The following is a 7636-nucleotide window of genomic DNA, read 5'->3' as shown; positions in this document are numbered from 1 at the left end:
GACCAAAAAAAAAAAAAAACCTAAAAGAATTCATCACCAACAAGCCAGCATTACAAGCAAATACTAAGGAAACTTATGTAAAACAAAGGGGGAGAAACCCATAAACATGAATAAGAAAATGGCAATAACTGTGTACCTGTCAATAATCACTTTAAATGTGAATGGATAAGAAGCTCCAATCAAAAGACATAGAGTACCTGAATAGATTTAAAAGAAACAGGACTCATACATATGCACTCTGCAAGAGACCCATTTCAGATCAAAAGACATACACAGACTAAAATAAAGGGATGTAAAAAGATATTTCATGCAAATGGAAATGAAAAAAAGCTGGGGTAGCAATATTTATGCAGGAAAAGATAGAATTTAAAGCAAAGGCTATAATAAGAGGCAAAGAGGGGCATTACATAATGATAAAAGGATCGATGCAAAAGAAGACATAACCCTAGTAAACATATGCACACCTACACATGAGCACCTACATATATAAAGCAATTATCGATCCACATAAAGGGAGAGATAGACAGTAATACATTCATAGCAGGACATTTTAACACCCCATGGACGCTAATGGACAGATCTTCCAGACAGAAAATCAACAAGGAAAGAGCAGCCTTATATGATACATTAAACCAGATGGATTTAATTCATATTTTCAGAGCGTTTTATGACAAAGCAGCAGAACATACATTCTTCTCAAGTGTACATGAACCATTCTCCAGGATAGACCAAATGTTAGGCCACAAAACAAGTCTCAATAGATTTAGAAGACTGAAATCATATCGAGTGTCTTCTCAGAACACAATGGTATGAAACTAGAAATTGACTACAAGAAAAATACTGGAAAATACACAAACACGTGGAGGCTAAATGCTACTAAACAATAAATAAGTTAATGATGAGCTCAAGGAAGAAATCAAAACATATCCAGATACAAACAAAAATGAAAACACAATGACTCAAAATCTAGGGGACACAGCAAAAGCAGTCCTAAGAGGGAGATTCATAGCAAATACAGGCCTACCTTAAAAACAAACAAACAAACAAACAAACAAAAGAAACAACAAGAAAATGCCCAAATAAACAATCTAACTTTACACTTAAAAGAACTAGAAAAAGAACAGCAAACAAAGCCCAAAGCGAGTACAAGGGAGAAAATAATAAAGATCAGAGTGGAAATAAATGAGAGTCTAGGGAAACAATAAAAAAGATTAATGAAACCAAGAGCTGGTTCTTTGAAAAGATGAACAAAATTAGTAAATCTTTAGCTAGACTCATCAAGAAAAAAAGAGAGAGGAACCAAATAAATAAAATAAGAAATGAAAGAGAAGTAAAAACAAACTCCACAGAAATACAAAAGATTATCAGAAAATACTGTGAACAATTATATGCCAACAAATTGGACAATTGGGAAGAAATGGATACATTCCTAGAAACATACAATATCCCAAGTCTGAGTCAAGAAGAAATTGAAAACCTGAACAGATCTATTACTACCAACAAAATTGAATCAGTAATCAAACTTCCAAAAAACAAAAGTCCTGGACCATATGGCTTTATAGGTGAATTTTACCAAACTTTCATAGAAAAATTAACACCTATTCTTCTCAAACTATTCCAAAAAATTTAAGAGGAGGGAAGGTTCCCAAACTCCTTTTACAAGGCCACTATTACCCTGATTCCAAAATCAGGCAAAGACATTACAAAAAAAAGAAAACTATAGGCCAATATCCCTGATGAACATGATGTAAAAATCCTCAACAAAGTATTAGCAAATTGAATTCAACAATACATTAAAAATGTCATACACCATGATCAAGTTGGATTTATTCCTAGGATGCAAGGTTGGTACAATAGCTGCAAATCAATTAATGTGATACGCCACGTTAACTAATTGAAAGATAAAAATCATGTGATGATATCAATAGATGCAGGAAAAGCATTCAACAAAATTCAGCATTCATTATGATAAAAACTCACAGCAAAGTGGGAATAGAGGGAACATATCTCCACAAAATAAAGGCTACACATGATAAACCTATAGCTAACATCATACTCCAAGGGGAAAGGCTAAAAGCATTTTCATTAAGATCAGGAACAAAACAAGGATGTTCACTTTTATCACTTGTATTCAACATTGTATTGGAAGTCCTAGCTACAGCAATCAGACAAGAGAAATAAAAGGCATCCAACGTGGAAGAGAAGAAGTAAAACTCATTATTTGTCGAAGATATGACACTATATTTAGAGAACCCTAAAGATTCCACCATAAAACTGTTAGAACTGAATAATGAATTCAGAAAAGTAGCAGGCTAAAAAAATAATATTCAGAAGTCAGTTGCATTTTTATACTTCAATGATGAACTTTTGGAAAAACAAATTAAGAAAATAATTTCATTTACAATTGCATCTAAAACAATGAAATACCTAGAAATCAAATTAATTAGGAAGTAAAAGACCTATTCTCAGAAGATTATAAGTCATTGAAAAAAGAAATTGAAGAAGATACAAATAAATGGAAGCATATACAGCACTCAAGGGTAGGAATAATCAACATCGTTAAAATGGCCTTAGTACTCAAAACAATCTATAGATTTAATGCAATCCCTGTCAAAACACCAATGGCATTTTTCAGAGAACTAGATTCTCTGAAATTTTTGGCACCATAAGATTCCGAAGTGCCACAGCAATCTTGAGAAAGGAGAACAAAGTTGGAGGTATCACACCACCTGGTATCGAACTCTACTACAAGGCTATAAACGTAAGACTTATAGAAATAAACATAGGCAGTAAACTCTTTGTTATTGCTATTAGTATTTTTTTCTTACATATCTCCTTGGGCAAGGGAAACAAAAGCAAAAAATAAACATATGAGACTACATCAAACTAAAAAGCTTCAGCACAGTGAAGGAAACTTTCAACAAAACAAGAGCACAACCCACTGAATGGGAGAATATACATCCAAATGATATATACAATAAGGGGTTAATGTCCAAAATATAGAAGAAACTTATACAACTCAGTAACAAAAATAAATAATTAAACAATTCAGTCAAACAATGACATACAGATGGCTAACAGACATGAAAAGATTCTCAACATCAAAACCACAATGAAATGCCACCTCACATCCTTCAGAATGACTATTATCAAAAACTTGACAAACATTATATTGTATGTTCGTCACCCAAAGTTAAATTTCCTTCCATCACCATATATTTGATCACCTTTACCCTTATCTACCTCCCCCTCCTCCCTTCCCTCTAGTAACCACTAAACTGTTGTCTGTGTCCATGAGTCTCTGCTTGTTTGTCTTGTTCATTTTTTGCTTTCAGTTTTTATTCCACATATACGTGTACTTATAGGTTCTCAACTTTTTCTGTATGACATATACATATGACATATTATTAATTGTACACTTGAAACATATCATTTTATTAATCAATGTCAGTTCAATAAATTTAATTTAAAATAATTTTTTAAAGAATATTGAAAAGTTGTAAAATCTTAAAAAAGTCAACAAACAACATGTGTTGGCAAGGATGTGGAAAAGGGGAACATTTGTGCACTGTTGGCAGAACTGCAAACTGGTGCAATCCCTATGTAAAGCAGTATGAAAAGTCTTCAAAAAACTAAAAATGAATATAGCATATGACCCAGCAATTATACTTCTGAGTATTTATCCAAAAAATCAAAAACAAAAACACTAATTCAAAAAGTTATAGGCACCCCAATGTTCATTGCAACAGTATTTGCAATAGCCAAGATATGGAAGCAACCTGGTATAGATGAATGGATAAAGATGATGTAAGATACGTGTGTGTGTGTGTGTGTGTGTGTGTATACACATATACACATGCATATTCAATGGACTATTATGCAGCAATAAAAAAGAATGAAATCTTATCATTTGCAACAACACAAATGGATCTACGGGGTATTATGTAAGTGAAACAAGTTAGATTTCACTATATCTAAAAACAAAACAAAAACAGTCTCATAGAAACAGAGATGGAAAGGATAGTTACCAAAAGAGAGAGGGTAGAGAGAAGGATGAAAAGGGAAAGGGGAATATAGTCAATAATGTTGTGATACATTTCCATGGCGATGAATGATTACTAGAATTAGTGGGATGATCACATTGTAAGGTATAAAAAAATGTCAAATCAGTACAGTGTACACCTGAAACTAATACAACCAATATAAGATTGTTTACCAACTATGTATGCATGTATGTATGTATGTACGCATGCATGTATGTATGTATAAAGTTGCAACACCAGTGGACAAAAGATTCATTCCTTTTAGAAAAATTGACAGTGGATACAGTGAGGGAAAGACAAGCAGAGTTAGAATAAGAGATATTAAGAAAATATTGGATAGTGGATGGGAGAGTGGTGTGGGCAACCATGGCACAGGAGAATATGTAATTTGTGAAGAATTTGAGAGCTTTTTTTGAAGAAGACGGAGTATGGACATGGACAATTCATTGCTCACCTTCCCCCCATGATTGTGTAGTTTAAGTGAGCAAGAGTTAATCCATTCATTCACTGTGTAACTTAGGCATGTAAATTCCCTTCTTGATTTGTCTGTGAAAAGATCTGGGTTGGACAGGATCCCTAGTGCCCCTCTCAGCTCTAAAACTATCTCACTAAGCTGATGAAGTGTCATTGACTTGATCTCCTCATTTGAACAGCTTTAAAGACAGGAGACTTTCTATGTCTCCTATTGGGTAGATATTTGTTTACTCTAGTAAGTAGGGGTAAAAAAACTAATTGCAGTCTATAGAGTCCTAACTCCGTTTCCACAGCTGGGCCTTCTCTTTATACCTCTAGTTCTTCTTCCCCTGAGAACCTGAGGAAATAGTGCAGACAAGGAACGGAATAGAGAGTCGTTGTTAACTTCAGTCTCTTAGTCCCATAGCAGCTATCTCCTCTCGTTAAAAATCTCTGAAGTCTCTTCCAGTTCTTTAACAAGAATGTTTGGGGAATGGGTCTTGTTTATGAAAAGAATGTAAATCTCTATGTTCATTATGAAAAATTATCATTATGTGTGACAGCCTTGTCAAAAACATCAAGAGCAACATTCTTTTAGCTTTTTTTTTTAAATTCCTCTCTTCCTTAATCAGTGACTACTGAAGGAAAAGCAGGAGTTCAAAGGGACTCATAAACAGAACTTCCTCCTTCCAGTTGTTCACCAGGCACTGTTTTCCAAAAAGTAAGAGGCGTCCTCACTCTTGCCTCTAGGGTGTTTGGGGGAGGGCCTTTATTCATTGGGTTACTCCAGTAGCTGTCTCATTTGCTTTCCAGTTTGCAGCCGTCCTGTGATATATTTATTTGAATCTCAGCCTCAGAATTGACTTGTCTTTGTTCCTGGCCCAAGGAAGCTCCAGTCAGAATGGGAATGGTCAGCTACACTGTTCATGTTAAAAACATTGCAGTGAGAAAACATGAACTTTGGATCTCTCAGACTAGGTTTGATTTTTCAGGGCAAATGCTTTTTCCATGTTGTGCTTTCGTTTACTTCTGGGGCTGGTAATTGTGTTAACCGCATGGTTGCTTAGAAATTTTCCTGGGGTGATTTAATTACCATGATATTATTGTCCAAGAAAAAGAAAATTAAAAACCCATTGGCTCCCTTTGTGCATTCATTGCCAAGTTATAGCTAGGGCTTAAATAATATTAATAAATTATTAATAATAATATATTAATAAATAATGCCTTGAGGTATAAGGTGTGATTTGTTACACACTTGCACATTCATGTTCTTATTTAACACAGAAGCCCTGAGAGGTAAACAGAGTTTAAATGTTTTATCCCCATTTTGCAAATGATGAAACTGAGGCTCAAAGAGGTTAAGTGACTTGCCCAAGTTAGTGGTTAAGCCAAAATTGAACAGCTTTTTTCAGAACATCACACACTGCCTACCTTTTTTCAGGAAAACTGCGATGTTGCTTATAACAGAGCTCAGATTCAGTCTATATGCAAGAATATTTGTTAAAGCATGAAGTATTTATGCACTAGTTGGTAAAGAGTTGCTGTCTTGAGCCCTTACAGTGGTTGCCCAGATTGCACCAGCATAGAGGAGTTCCTCTTGAGTGCATCTGCCCTGCTGTCTGCCAGCTCTCTTATGCAGGTTCCCATCTGCATGCATCCAGATGAACAGAGTCGAGATAGCACCAGCTAGAGAGGAAACAGCAGCTCTAGCAGCAGAATTGGCATCTTAGAGTGCAAATATATAGTTCTCAGCTGAGCCCACCCCACCAGAAAGATTGCCCACTGCTGGTCAGTGGGACCTCAAGAGCCTTCATTAGCCACTAATGAGAATATCAGCCTTCCCAATATATCATACCACTTCTTAAATGTTTTTAATGTCATCCAAACTTATAATCAAGACAAGCCAACAGCAAAACTGTAAAGTAGATCACTGTCACTTGGCTTTTTCACACAGTGGGTATTCCACCTCCTAAAGAGGTGTCTGGTTCCTCAGGTGTCCTCTCCTTTCCTTCACAGTCTGCTTCACTTCACTTCATTTCACTTTACTTCACAGTGATATCTGGGCTAGATCTCCTCAGGCTTGTCCTCTTTGTTGTACCATACTCATCTATCTAAGCTGTCAGAGCCTGACTTTTGAAAGTGTTAGTGACTGGTGAGGCTTACATAGAATGCTTAAAGACACTGGGTCTTGGAGAAATCTTTACTGATTAGGTATTTCAGCTTGGCGGGAGATGGGACAGGAGTTATTTTATGAGAGCTGTCTTTTCTGCCCTTAGACCATATATTATAATAAACACCTAAAAAACAGTAGTTTTTTGATTGTTCAGTGTTTGCAATGAATATCGAAATGTTTCCAAGATTTTTGATGTTTTATTACCTTCTATTCGAAAGGAAAATGAGAAGTCATATTTAAATACAAGAAATATGTTTGGGAGGAGGGCATTCCCCCCAAAGGCAAAACTCTTAAAAATAGACATAAGATGCCATATTGTGGGGTTAACAGCACAGGCTTTCAAGTTCTTTTTACAAATGGCAAGAAAAAAAGAAGGGAGAAGCCGATAGCTTTAAAGGGTCTTAAGAGACATATTAACCAAATGCCATTATTATAAGATGTAGACCTTATTTGGATCATGATTCAAATAATCTACTGTGGAAACGAAGAAAAAAATTATGAGATAATAGAGGAAATATGAATATGTATTGGATTTGACGATGCCAACAAATGATTATTAAGGATGGTGTTGTTATGTTTTTTAAGAGTTCATTCCTTTTGAAGATGTATACGGAAATATTTCCAAATAAAATGAAACTCTGTGTGTGTGTGTTGGATGGGGCTGAGCAAGTTATTCATGACACAAGATTGGCCATGATTTTGGTAATTGTAGAGGCTGGAAGATGGACACATGGGATTCATTTACTATCGTATCTACTTCTGTTTATGTCTGAATATTTTTTTTAAGTTTATTGAGATAACATTGGTTAATACAATCATATAATTTTCGGGTGTACATTATACCTTGACATCTATATTCTATTGTGTGATTACCACTCAGAATCCAGTTTCCTTCAGCTACCATATATTTGATCCCCTTTACCCACTTCACCCTCCCCCTAAATCCTATATCTGACCCCCTTTACCC

This window comes from Pteropus medius, unplaced genomic scaffold (genome assembly GCF_902729225.1).
Source record: "Pteropus medius unplaced genomic scaffold, Ma_sr-lr_union100, whole genome shotgun sequence".
Taxonomy (NCBI): domain Eukaryota; kingdom Metazoa; phylum Chordata; class Mammalia; order Chiroptera; family Pteropodidae; genus Pteropus; species Pteropus medius.
This window is presented reverse-complemented; position numbering follows the sequence as displayed.